We start from the raw sequence: 14,956 nt of genomic DNA on the forward strand, positions 1-14,956 counted from the left end.
CGTAATTTCTGTCTGTCTGTCTGTCTGTCTGTCTGTCTGTTTGTCTGTCTGTACACGCATCACGAGAAAACGGTTGTAGATAATTTAATGAAAATCGGTATGTTAAGTTGGGAAATAAGTCGCTACAATCTAGGCCATAAATAAATAATTTTTATTCGCGCTAAGGAGCTACGAGGAGCTGGCGTACTAGCAGCACCAAGCGGTCCTACTACCAGGACTCAGGGAGCACCTGGATGTCTCAGGCTACCAGGAAGTAGCCACCCAGACGGAGCCAAGGACCAAGGACAACGACGGCGCGCCCCCATTTGGTCCGCTGTACTTTACGAAGTACACGCAGATCAACAAGGCCGCCAAGCAGTATCGTCGACCACCTGCCAGGTCGAAGGGGACGCAGACGCAGGCCTACCAGGAAGGACCTGTTACCCGGCCGGGACGGCGGACGGCTGCACAGCAGTGGAGGAGGACACCCCCTGACCTTCTGAGGCTGCTGTCCAGGCCCAGCCAGTAAGCGCGACTGTCGAGCTGCAGACATCGAAGTGCGCCCCACAGGACAGGGAACGCAGTCGAGTGTTAGCACCGGCCGACGCCACCGCCGCCAGGCAGGAGAAGGAAGAAGATGGCGACGCAGCGGAGCCACCCGCTACCCTAGGATCACCAGGCCGGGAGGAGGGCCACCAGGAAGAGGCCCCTTCCCCTGCCGAGAAGAGATCCCCCGGGGAAAGAAGACGCCGCCCCAGGACCAGGAGGAAGAGGAAGACGCTGGCCCACCAGGAGAGGACCGCCCAGACGCAACACAGGACTGCTCTCAGGACAGCAGCCGAGCGAGGAGACAATCAGGAGAGGACCTCAGCGGGTAGCGGCTATCAGGTGAGATCTAAACGTCCCTCTCAACAGCTCTTGCAGTGTTTCCGCTGTTTGAGGTGGGGCCACCGACAGGAGAGTTTTGGCTCTTAGTGAGGTGCAACCGTTGTGGGGGTGATCACCACTACACGGCCTGCGCAGCACGTAAAGAGGCGCCGGTGTGCGTCAACTGCGCGGGGGCCACCCGGCCTCCCACCGCAGTTGCCCTGTCTACCGGGCCATGGCACGGGCAGAGAGGAAGGAGGCCCGGCGTCATGACCCACCCCCTTCCAGGAGGGCACCGTCCCGGCGGACTTGGCCTCATTCTCCGTGATCGGAGACTGGGTACGAGGGACCCCAAGGAGGTGGTGCTGTGCGGCGGGCCCTAGTGGTACTCGACACATGGCTCCGCAGCCGACAGCGCCCGCGCTAGTCACGGCAGTGCCCAGACGGACTGATCCCCTGGCAGATGGAACGGCGAGACGATGGATCATGGCTGGTGCATGATTACTCTTCTCAACTAACACTACCACTGACCTATTCAGCCCACATCCTTGCATGTGCTATCACAAGATGTCAGGTTTTACATGTAGGCTCTTTTCTTTTCTGCCTATCTGGTTTTTCCCTGACCCTTCTATGCCACACCTTAACACTACCTTACCAACACAAACTCTTGCTGTGGTAGCGAGTCTAACTCGGAAACCGGCAGATACTCCTTGTATCACTTCCCACTCTTCCCTGCTATCTTTTTCTTCTTAGAAATTATAGCATGTCGGAGGCCATGTAGATTGAGTCGATGGTCACGCGGGGGGAGCGGGCTTGGCCCCCTCCGAAAAAATCAACGACACACAGCGATAGACAGCAGAGACCGGTGAAAGTTTGCTGCATGACGTAGTACCAGCGATTGTGATTTAACTTAGTGCGTGGGGTGCCAAGTTCCGAACGTCTACAACTTAGAAACCAGTATCAGCGAGGCACGGCCTAGGTGAGAACTTTGATTGTGACAGCAGTATAACTTTATACTCTAAAATTGTTCGTCCACTTCTAAAGGACTTATTTAAAGCATTCAAACACTTTAACATTTTACGTTGCTTGCTTGAAAACACAAGTGTCATACATTGGACATATTATTTTGTGCCATGTGCTACAGAACAGTCAGTGAACACCATAACTTACAATTTAGTGAGACAGGTTTTCGTATTTGATCTTCTGCAAGTAACCAGCTATTTAAGACTCTGTTTATTAAAATTACGTGCCTATTATTTCACGTAAGGGAACACAGAATATGAAACTGAGCATTAATACTTTATGGTGTGCTAGATAGACAGTAGACTGTTTCTTAAAACTACGTGCTCATTAATTCACGTAAGGGAACATAGACTGTGTAATTAAATATTACGACATTATCATGTGTGAGATAGAATGTACAGACTCTGCTTTGACTTCACTAACTGTATCCAAACTTACAGTCGGGAACACAGTGCATTCAGTGTATCGAACTTGTGTAGTTGGACAGTGACGGTTCGATCACATTAAGTGGAACTTTGATTCAAAATATCGTAAGTGAAATTTCACTACGAATAAGTTACACTTGTTAATTATGAACCGACGGTGCTATAACACTCGAAGTGGCGTGTACAATTTGACGCCACATGCATAGACTTAAGCACTCGTATCATCGTGTGAATTTCCGTCGATGGAGACGTGGTAGCTTCGGGGAATACGTGCTGATGGTGTTCCGGATCGTCGGGGGAAATATGGTAATGGTGTTCGTGGTCACCGGTAGATACGTGTTACTACGGGCCTGTGAGGACGCAGGCAGACGGAGCCAGCAACTTCAAGATCCAGAACTATTTAAAGGTGATATACATCTGTGTTGTTTAACGCACAGTCAGTTCGAACTTTATGAATTGTGACTTCTAACTTAACTTTGAAGTCCACAAGTCACTTTCAATTTTTCAAGTAACTTCCGATTTGACTTTCAAGTTCATAAGTAACGTTCGATTTCTCAAGTGACTTTCAGTTCCTCAAACAACTCTCAATTTTAAACGTAAAGCCAGTGTAGTATCAAGTCTTACCAGAGCTACTCCAAAGCTCAAACGAACTCGATAACGAGTAGAAAAAATGTGAAGAACATTTATAGAATGCAATTGAGACTTAGCCATTTCGTTAGATATTTTTCCAGTGAATTAGAACTTTGTTTAATTTCCATAAAACGTCAAACTGATTAATTATTTATTTTCATATTGAATAAAACTGATTAATTATTTCAAGAAGGAACTTGATTTATTTCGTTATTTAATTCGTTTTGAATTGAGCGTTTGCTTGAAACTTAACTTTGTCCATTTTACTATAATTATGTGTCTATCACTAACAGAATTCAAACGTCAACAAAAACTTTATTTGCTTTCAAATATAAAATGTTGATGGTATACAAGTTCAATTTGACAAGAATTCAATGAAATCATAGGGAATTTATTCACATTTGCTAATATTAATAAAAGTGTGGCCTACTATGCAATATTTATTCAACTGCAATTTCCTCTCTGTACACTCTCCTCATCTAAGACCGCACACGCCCTGCGCACTTCTCATGCTTGATCACACGCGTTATTTAAGTGCGTGCCCGTTACTGGTACAGTATATTAAATTTCCGATCATGGCCATGAAAACAGAGATATTCATGAATCTGGATTTTTGTTCCTAAGTTCATATCAACGCCGAGTCACGAGAAAATGGGTGAACAGAATTGAAAGAAAATCGGTTTGTGAAGACTGGGATAAGGCGCTACAGTCTGCGCTATAAATAATTTTATTCACTCTGGTCGAAATAATAGTGTAGGGGATGGTGCCTAAAATGTAATTTTTAATTACCTACCTATGTCATTGATCCTATCGAAAAGCACTACGTAACAGAAGTTATAGAGAATACAATTTCCGATCATTAATATCTTATTCAGTTTTTCTGTACCGACTATGATAAGATTGGTGGTGAATATATCAAAGAAGAAAACTAAAAGTGAAAAACTACAATATAGAAAGCTCTTAAAATTGATCGACAATAACATTAGATTGACCATTGTTTGTTGTGATGTGCTTTTGTGTTTTCTGCTGCCACTAATCTCCGATAGATAGGAATATTGCTGCGTAGCGAGCATAACAGCCTGCCTGAATATTGGCGGAAGTAACTGGGGAGTTAGATGTCTCTACCGGCCTTGACAATCGGGTCCACGTGCTGTTCTGTGGGTCCACGCACTGTAATCGGAGTAGTTACACAGCTCGACACGTGGCGCTGGCGGCCTAACTGTTTGCGGTAGAAATGCATACTTTTTTTAATGGAAAAGATATTGACTTTGAATGCCTATTTATCGTAATTTAGAGTTATGGACAATGTTACATAGGTTAATACTGTTAAAATGATTAATCCTAAAGCTTACTTTCGTTGATAATTGCCCAAATAATGTCGTGAAATAAAACTGCGGAGAGATGGAACAGTCCAACTGACGTTCCGTAACTGTGGGGAATAATAGTAATCGCTTTTATTATCATGGCATTTAGATACATAGTAGAACTTACCACAATACTTTTGTCTTCTAAAGTTAATCTTGAGATTAAGAGTCATTGCTCAATTAGGGTTTCAAAATTCTTCAAGTGCTACTGTCAGGAAGGGGGCTGGACAAAACATAAAAGTCTTACTTTTTCTATGTACGTTGTATGGATAACATAAATATTTTGACTCAAACTTTTTTACATTTTAATTTCAATATATATAGTTTCGGATTACATTTCATTCATACCTTGCACTAGAATTTTAAATACCGGGCGAGTTGGCCGTGCGATTAGGGGCGCGCAGCTGTGAGCTTGCATCCGGGAGATAGTGGGTTCGAACCCCACTGTCGTCAGCCCTGAAAATGGTTTTCCGCTGTTTCCCATTTTCACCTTAATTAAGGCCACGGTCGATTACTTCCCACTCCTAGCCCTTTCCTATCCCACCGTCGCCATAAGACCCATCTGGGTCCGTGCGACTTAAAACAATTAGCAGAAAAGAAGAAGAAGGTTTTAAAATAAATATTCAGCGAGAGAAAAGTATTTTTAGTAAATACATAGTAAACTGTTCATTGCTCGTGTAACAACACTTCATACGCTGGCCTTACCGTCATAACGGTAATGGTTCTTACTTGCCAGTGATTAAACGTTAAAGTTCAGATTATCTTGGATAAAAATCTGTTGTGTTGCTGTCACATGGCAAATATGAGTCCGCCTCAAGGATTATTCAATGAAAGAAAATTAAGGGGTAAAATAAACCGATTAGCGTGATTAGCTACCACCCTCGAAGGCCCGGGTTCGATTCATGGTCCTGCCACGAAATTTCAAAAGTGGTACGAGGGCTGGAACTTGGTCAACTCAGCCTTGGGAGGTCAACTGAGTAGAGCGTGATCGACTCCCACCTCAGGCATCCTCGAAGTGGTTTTCCATAGATTCCCACTTCTCCTCCAGGCAAGTGCGGGGATGGTACCTAACTTAAGGCCGCGGCCGCTTCCTCCTCTCTTCCTTGTCTATCCCTTCCAATATTCCCATCCCCGACACAAGGTCCCTATTCAGCATAGCAGTTGCAGTGGCCTAGACGAGGTACTGGTCATCCTTCCCAGTTGTATTCCCCGGCCCGAAGTCTCACGCTCCAGGACACTGCCCTTCAGGTGGTAGAGGTGGGATCCCTCACTGAGTCCGAGGGAAAAGCCAACCCGGGGGGGGGGGGGGGTAAGCAGAGTATGAAAGAAAGAAAGAAAGAAAGAAAGAAAGATGATAAATACCCGAAATAGAAACGGAAAATTAAGACGAAAGTGCTAATTGCTTTGAGCCAATCTGTAGTTTTGTCCTGGTCTACAGAGAATTCGTGAAATGATAGTGTCCCTTTACTCTTTTTTTTTCCTGTTCGAAATACAAAAAGGCACACAGCAATACATATTCGAGTATTTCCAAACACCGTTAAAGAAAAGCAAATCACTACACCATTAAAAACGAATTAGCGTGTAAATTAAAATTATTGTTTAGGACGAAGTTATAGCGAGAAATCACTCTGAGCCACTCATTACATTTGTTCTTGTTTGCAGAAAATTTCTGCTCGAAGTACAAAAAGGAGCACAATAGTGTCACAAATTCCAAGATTTGTAAACACAATTTAAAAACATAATCACCACACTACACAATAAAAAAAAAATAAAATCACTAGCGCATAACTATCAGCTCTCAATATCAAGCCAATAAGCACCTCATTGCGAACACATTGCCAACATTTACGACAGCAAAACAATATAAATAAAACTGCAAACACGGCAATTTGCGGTATACAGCTTCCTGTCAGGGACTAGGAGGCCAGCGCTCCAGCGGCATTGTGGTGAAACTTTCTAATTACAGCTTTATGCTGGGCACCGCCGTCTCGATCCTCTTATACTGCCTGCTCTATGCCACTAGTTTAACACAGGAAGGCGCGACTACCAACATTTCTTCAAGTCGCCGTAAGAGTGCAGCAGTAGACGCACAATCTTCGCTGTCAGTGTGGGTGTAGCACTGTGTTCTTGGTGCATGAATGTGTGTGATAACCTGAGTTATTTCATACAATGAGTAAACGTGTCTGGTCACTTCCGTTCGTACAAGAGATATTTTGTATAGAACTGTGAAATGAATTAATCATGTTATGTTTATAGATATTTCAAAAGTGATTTTAAGGTGTTGGTACTCGTTTCTTTCCGTTCGTGCAAGGTATATTTTTCGTAGAACTGAAATTTCAGATTCTTTCCCCGAAATATTCAACTGTTGTGTACCATTTTGTCAATCTCGGCAAGGTGGTTCGCAGCCAGAAAAGACAGGACTCCATGAAATACCGTCTAGAAGGGAATTAATAGAAAAGCGGCTGTCTGCTTTATCTAGGCAAGGACCTAATAAAGGAAGTAATTGGATATGCTCAGATTACTCTCGCATCTGTGCCTTTACGCGTTATTTTAGAAGGTGATGGAGCCTCCGCGGCTCAAGTGGCAGCGCGCCGGCATCTCACCGCTGGGTTCTGTGGTTCAAATCCCGGTCACTCCATGTGAGATTTGTGCTGGACAAAGCAGAGGCGGGACAGGTTTCCCTTCGAATACTCCGGTTTTCCCTGTTATATTTCATTCCGGTAACGCTCTCGAATATCATTTCATTTCATCTGTCATTCATTAATCATTGCCCCGGAGGAGTGCGACAGGCTTCGGCAACCGGCACAAATCCTATCCTCGCTGCTAGATGAGGAATTCATTCATTCCATTCCTGACCCGGTCGAATGACTGGAAACAAGCTACGGATAGTGGATGCCTTGTGATAAGAATTGTGACGGGCAATCACAAAACAAACGTCTTTAGGTTTAGACATTTTGGACAGCCTCAGATATCCAGACGATAATATTCCAATCAAACTAAAAACAGGAAATCAGATCCTAATTTGCGGGTACTAGGTTCGTGTTGTTGAATACAGGATGGAGTGTGACATTTGTGCCAGCCTAGACACCGCTAAATGGAACTGATTATCCATCAGGACAGAGGAGTTTGATACCCAAAACCTTGTTTTGTTGCTCTGGTGAAGCATCTGCAGGAGTTCGTTTAAGCTGCTGTGCCCTATTGTCGAAGTCCTTCGAACGTACGAGCGTAATACGAGGACTTGCGACGTCTTCCCTTTCAGAATACCGGGCGAGTTGGCCGTGCGGTTAGGAGCGCGCAGCTGTGAGCTTACATCTGGGAGATAGTGGGTTCGAACCCACTGTCGGTAGCCCTGAAGATGGTTTTCCATGTTTTCCCATTTTCACACCAGGCAAATGCTAGGGCTGTACCTTGATTAAAGCCACAGCCGCTTCCTTCCCATTCCTAGGCCTTTCCTACATCGTCGCCATAAGACCTATGTGTGTCGGTGCGACGTAAAACAAATAGCAAAAAAAAAAAAAAAACCTTCCCGAATGTGTTTAGTTACAGTGTGAGGTCAAAGAACATCAGTAAACTGTTAGTGATATCATCCTAAAGTTCGTAAGGCCTCTATTACGGTATATGATATTGCGTTGGCAAGAATACAAAGCCTTCGTCCAGGAAAATCTTTAAATTGTGCATGAAGAGGCCAACTGCGACTTCATGCAGGTAATATTGCCGATATTTAATATTACCCAATTTACGAGCTTCAGTGAACATATGACCATACTGCATAGTGTTTTGTTGGCTGTCGTCATTAGAATAAATTTAGAACATTGTGCGTCTATGTCTGCCATCTAGCGGAGAAATTTTGTCGCAGCGTAGTCGCAAAAAGGCTCGCATAGAGCAGGCAGTATACGAGGATCGAGACGGCGGTGATGCTGGGCTTCACAAGCGATTGCCAAGGCCGGTATAAGGAGCGCAGCGAGGGATCCAGTCGGCCATGTTTGGGTCTTCTGCTGCCACTAATCTCCGATAGATGGGATTACTGCTGCGTAGTGAGTATAACAGCCTGCCTGAATATTGGCGGAAGTAACTAGGGAGTTAGATGTCTCTCTTCTTTAGCATGCCATTCCTCTGGTTCATAAATTTTTTGATACTACTGGTACGTAACACACTGGTTCATCATAGCATTCCAGCTATTGAATCCCTACTCTGAGGCACTGATCAGAATAAGCGGTGTGCACATTTAAGGGAATGATGGCAGAAGAGTGTTATATATTGGTGTTCTGCATGTTCACTGCTTTCTGCGCCTTGGGCATTCCAGATCTGGAACTTTGGACTGTTAAATCGGCAGCATATTACTGTCCGTAAAGAGTGAGAAAATGTGCGTTTTTTTCATTTGATCGAATATTTTATCTAGTAACATTGTTTTGAATCGCGGTATCTCTACTGGCGTCCTTATAATGACCTATGTTGACTTCAGTTGAGAAAACCACAAAGACAGTCTTTCTGAAAATTCCGTAGTGAAGCACGGGTACATCAGCTAGTCATTTATATTGTCATAAATGTATTTAGTATATTTTGCCCTCATGAGCAACCTCCTTATGGAGAAATGTTTATTCTGTTCGAATAAATGTATATATATGGCAGAAATAAGGAGGAGATAAAATGCAGACTAGCACAAGTAAGGAAGACCTCCTTAAGAAAAGAAATGTGCTCATTCCGAACATCGTTATAGGAATTGGAAAGATGTCGCCTGGACCATGGCATTGTGTGGAAGTGAAAGATAGACGCTATCTATCTCAGAAGGAAAGAGAAATGTGGTGTTACAGAAGAATGCTGAAGGTGAGATGGATAGATCGAATCACGAATGAAGAGATACTGAATCGAATTGGTGAGAGGAGATCGATTTGGCGAAATTTGACGACATCTTATGACACACAGGACTAGTTCAGTTGGTTTTACATGGAAGTGTAGGCGGTAAGAACGGTAGGGGTAGAACAAAGCATGAATATGTCAAACAGATTAGGGTAGATGTTGTAGTTGCGTTGAAATGAAAAGCACAGGTCGGGATAGGGTGCATCAAACCAGTCTATGGACTGATAACGCGAACAACAGCAAAGAACTCATGTGGGGCAAAATTCCGGCAACTCGGCGTCTCCCAAAACCGTTAAAAAGTAGTTAGTGGGATGAAAAAATGAAATGGCGTATGGCTTTTAGTGCCGGGATGGGTCCGAGGACTTCAGGTGCAGGTCTTTTGAGTTGACACCCGTAGGCGACCTGCGCGTCGTGATCAGGATGAAATGATAATGAAGACGACACACACACCCAGTCCCCGTGCCTGAGGAATTAACCAATTATGGTTAAAATTTCCGACCCTAAGGCGTATCGAACCCGGGACCTCTGTGACCAAAGGCCAGCGCGCTAACCATTTAGCCATGTAGCAGGACCGTTAGTGGGATGTAAAGTAAGTAGTGTTATTATTATTATTATTATTATTATTATTATTATTATTATTATTATTACTACATTAAAGTTTATTTTCTGGGTTTTGACTAACCTCCCCTGTGGGTGGGAGCGGTAAAATAAAACCCACGGTATCCCCTGCCTGTCGCAAGACGCGTCTGAAAGGGGTCTCAGGGGCTCTGAACTTGGAGGCGTGGGTTGGCGAGCACGGGGCCCATACCTGAGTCCTGGCATTGCTTCCGTTCACTTGTGTCAGGCTCCTCACTTTCATCTATCCTATCCGACCTCCCTTGGTCAACTGTTGTTCTTTTCTGACGCCGACGGTATTAGAGCACTCAAGGTCTAGGGCGTCTTTAATTTTCACGGCTTTCGTGGCCCTTGTCTTTCTTTGACCGATATCTTCATTTTTCAAAGTGTCGGATCCCTTCCATTTTTCCCTCTGATTAATGTTATATAGAGGATGGTTGCCTGGTTGTACTTCTGTCTCAGACAGTCACAACATGGAGTGGTGATTGTAACGCTTATCTAATGGATCGCGGGTTCAAACCTGACGGACGTAGGCGGATTTGTGAAGGACAGTAAAAAATTCCACGTGGGCGTGTAAAAGATCTCTGTTGAAATATTTGTTTACCCGACAAAACTCAGCTTCTCTCTTATCTGGTACAGTAAAACGAAACTGACACAGAGGCAGCCTAAATGGCACACAGTATCTGAGGGCACAAGATTATATTTCTGTTTACGTCGCCTGGCGTGCATGGGATAGGTGTGGGGAAAAAACTCCAACATTTTCCTGGTGTAAAAATGGTAAACCATGGAGAATCATCTTCAGGGTTGTCGACAGTGTGGTTCAAACCCACAATCTCCGGGCAGCTACGTGACCAGAAATGCGTAGCCACTCGATAACGAAGTTCCACACGAGTGCTTTTTGTTAAGGGAAATCCTGACTGAAATAATTGCGATTTTGACAACAACAACAACAACAACAAATTCAATTTTAACCTTAAAATTCCCCATTCTTTCTTTTACGAATCGCGTGACTAGTTTTTCCCTGACGCCATTTTAAATCTCTAAATGCCAGATTTAAAGGGCAGTGGCAAACCCATGCCCCTTACTTTCACACTGTCAGACAAAATGAGCTTCAAAAGTCTTTCGGACTACCATTCCAATAATACCGGTGGGATATATTGACCTTGTAGAAGGCCCACGCTGTGCGTAAGAGGAGAAAGACCTCTGAGGGAGTACTTTACAATCCAGTGCAGGTATGTTTCTTAAAACTTTCAATTGCTTTCATCTAAAATATTTTTATCTCTTTCTCATGCATATAATGCTCCTTGAGACAGAATTCTTATCAGATTCACCTGAAATTAGTTCCAGTAGCGGTTCGTGACATTTTACTCTGGCAGGACTTTCCCGCCATCACTTCCCCCTCCCCAGTCGGTCAAGTTTTCACTGACCAGCACCACGATACTTTTAGATGAATAATAATAATAATAATAATAATAATAATAATAATAATAATAATAATAATAATAATAATAATCAGATGACACTGGCTGAATAGAAATCCCGACTACTCTGGCACTGCACTGGTTCACTGATCACAATCACAAGTGATAATAATAAGCAACAATCATGAAAACAAATGAACAGTGCACTCCCGAGTTTCTCTTCCCTTGCTCAAATTTCAAAGCAGGGAAATGTTTTTAACAATGTGATCTCCCTACAATTAGTGCCGTCACGTAAATGTTTAATCTTTATTGTAGCTTCTTTATAGAACTGAATTGTTTAAATAGTCAGTATAATGGAATTCATTGCTTTGTTTTAGAACAACAACGTGGGGAAAAAGGCTAGGTACATTATAAAGTGGTTGACGATGTTACTGAGGGCTCCGCCGTTCAGCGCTTACACCCCCCTGACAAGCTCCTGGCTCCTCCCACACCTTCAAAGTCTGCTGCCACAGTCCGAACGCCTCACCGCTAAAGAGAAACCATCGTGCTTGCTGGACAGCATGCACGGTCTGAAAAACCTTTGCCATTTCGCTGAAAACAATAAAGCAAAATGTTTACAGACGAAATAATGACAGCATTTTATAACTGAATATCACACTACATAAGTTCGACTCCGCTACATTTGTCCGTCTCTTTATGTAATCAATTGCAGAGTGAAATAACGCCAAATGTTTTTGAAAAGACGGCAGGGCGGCGCCCAAAAGCCCTTCATGCACGAACCGCCACTGCTTTAGTTCTGAATTTTATTATCAGTTGAATATTACCTTCATACGTTTACTCCTGAAATAGCACAAAACTAGATTTTTGCTTATGGAACGAATAACGAAAATTGAAAAAAATAAAATAAAAACAAATCCAATAGTTTATACCTGACTGCCCCGGAGTTGTTCTTAAATATATTAGTATTTTTGACAAGTCTGCCAAATTAGAGTACAGAAAATGCATTATTACCTCTCTACCTGCAATATTCCGTAAAGTATTGTCTCGTCAAATATTACCGAACATTCGGGTCACCGTGTATATAGAAGATATATCTTAACACACCCAGTATTTTAATGCTTACTACGGCTCCAAATCTCTAGCCGCGTTCTACGTGGTAATACACAGGGAAGCGAGCTGCCATCGCTCCAACCAATAAGGATATTATTATTATTTTTTTTTGCTAGGGGCTTTACGTCGCACCGACACAGATAGGTCTTATGGCGACGATGGGATAGGAAAGGCTTAGGAGTTGGAAGGAAGCGGCCGTGGCCTTAATTAAGGTACAGCCCCAGCATTTGCCTGGTGTGAAAATGGGAAACCACGGAAAACCATTTTCAGGGCTGCCGATAGTGGGATTCGAACCTACTATCTCCCGGATGCAAGCTCACAGCCACGCGCCTCTACGCGCACGGCCAACTCGCCCGGTAAGGATATTATCACAACGATCGCTATTAAAATTGACTTTTAACATAAACGATCAGATTTAAGCTGACACTTTCCATGACAGATATTTTACCACATTTCATCACTGTCCCATCCATCAGTGTCATCTGGGCTAAGTCCTGTTAAACCCTGTTTTGAAGTGGCTCGCTTTTGCTGAAATCTGTCCAACTTCCATACCATTGCAGAGTGCGAAAGAGCACTCGCTTTGCGGATCCCTGACAGAGGTAATAGGAATTTTGAAGAGCGGGAGTGAGTTCATACCGTATGATAATAAATAGTGGCTCAAAATAAGAATGAGTGTATCTTCCTCGTATTGCATATTTTATCAGTCGTCCAGCTCCATGGCTAAATGATTAACGTGCTGGCCTTTGGTCACAGGGGTCCCGGGTTCGATTCCCGGCAGGCTCGGGAATTTTAATCATCACTGGTTAATTTCTCTGGCACGGGGGCTGGGTGTATGTGGCGTCTTCATCATCATTTCAGCCTCATCACGACGCGCAGGTCGCCTACGGCATCAAACCAAAAGACCTGCACCTGACGAGCCGAACATGTCATCGGACACTCCCGGCACTAAAAGCCATACGCCATTTCATTTTTTCATCAGTAAAGACTGGATTCATATGCACTAAAAACATCACAAATGCACTATTTCATTGATTTTTTCCCCTCTATGTATAAGGTCGGTTCTCCAAATATCGACTGCTGAAGCAGGATACTTATATCTCCTTTTTCTTTTGGCATGACTTCTCGTAGCTACTGGTCTTCACACAACGAAGAAAAACTGTGCATCAAGGCCTCTCAGGGTGCACGCACCGGTGCATTGCACGGCACAAGGTGCAAAAGACGACTTCGCTAGGTTGACCAGAGTGCAGACCTCCACTCCTCGATTTTGAACAATAGCGCTGTCTCTCTTTTTCCCTACGCCTGTCTCGCTCGCTCCGTCTGTCTCCCCTTTCCTCCTTTGCTCTGCAGCGCTCCGCCATCCGAGCAAGGTTGAGCCGAGCTTAGCCGAGTCGCCCCGACACAAAACGTTGCTCCGCACCGAGCAAGTCGGGCCGATACACGGTGCACAGAACCTGTGCGCCTCGGTTTGCACGCGTGAGGTTTTGGGAGTTTGAGAGGCCTTGGTAGAGATTATCGATACAATATAAGGGCAGCTGCGGCCAGCTCGCAATGCAAACAGGCTTGCGAAAGTCGGTGCGTTATCCACAGATACTGAATAACACGAAAGATGAACGGTGAAGGTCCTGCTAGTGACAAGACCATAGGAACAAATGAAATGGTGGCATTATTTAGTTTCAGGCTGTTTCTATTTTAATTCTTCTGTAACCGCACTATTAAGGCCTCCATCTCAAGATGACTAGAAAAAATATTATTTATTTCATTTAGTCCTTTATTTGCGTAAAATAGTCATTCATTCGAAAAATACGATGCTTAGCTGGTTGCAGTTAAATAGTTTTTGCCGGCAGATGTCTCTCTGAATGTTATCTCCGTTGTTCTTTCTATCTTAGTCCGATAGATGGCTCTGTGAAATCATGTCTTATTTTTTTTATTTTGTTGATTCCAAAAGAGGCTCCTGAGCCAAGGCTCATAATGGTGCAGTCCATTAATAATATTTGGCAACAGAGATGAGATTTGAGAACATAAGCTTCTAGGGAAAAAAATGTAATATACTGTACAATGAATTCTAATATGAAAGTATCTAGTGATAGAAACCAAATATGAACAGCAGTAACATCGTATACTAAAACAGTACTTTATAGGCTAGACATTTTTAATTTAGAAAATTAACAGGCTTCTCGAATATGCTCAGCAAGGCTATTGAAAACTCTACAGAGTAATGCTAAAAGGAAGTAGTGCTATACTTACTAGACTAATGATTTACGGTGAATTACCACAATGTAAGTTGTTGCTCCATGCTGGTTGTATTAAGCGACAAACAGGATATTATTTATGTATTTCAAAGTCCTTTATTTGACTCAGTCTCAAATAGTCATTTATTCGCAAAATACGATGCTGTGGGTGTTTCGTTTAACTGCATTTGCCGGTAGATGGCTGTGTGAGTCTGTGGATATGTGTCCACGCACTGCCTTCGTAATATACAGGCCGTACTGTAGAAAGCGCGCCAAGCCCATCAGCTGATCGATTGAGGCGAGCTAAGCGAATGTTCAAATTGTACCTGTGAGCGTAATTCATAAGGATTGGGGGCATTCTTTGGATAATTGTGATGTTGAAAGACAGAAATTTATATTTAAGTATATTGCATGTTTGTTCTTTAAATTCATCACAT

The sequence above is a fragment of the Anabrus simplex genome, chromosome 12 (assembly GCF_040414725.1).
Source record: "Anabrus simplex isolate iqAnaSimp1 chromosome 12, ASM4041472v1, whole genome shotgun sequence".
Classification (NCBI taxonomy): Eukaryota; Metazoa; Arthropoda; class Insecta; order Orthoptera; family Tettigoniidae; genus Anabrus; species Anabrus simplex.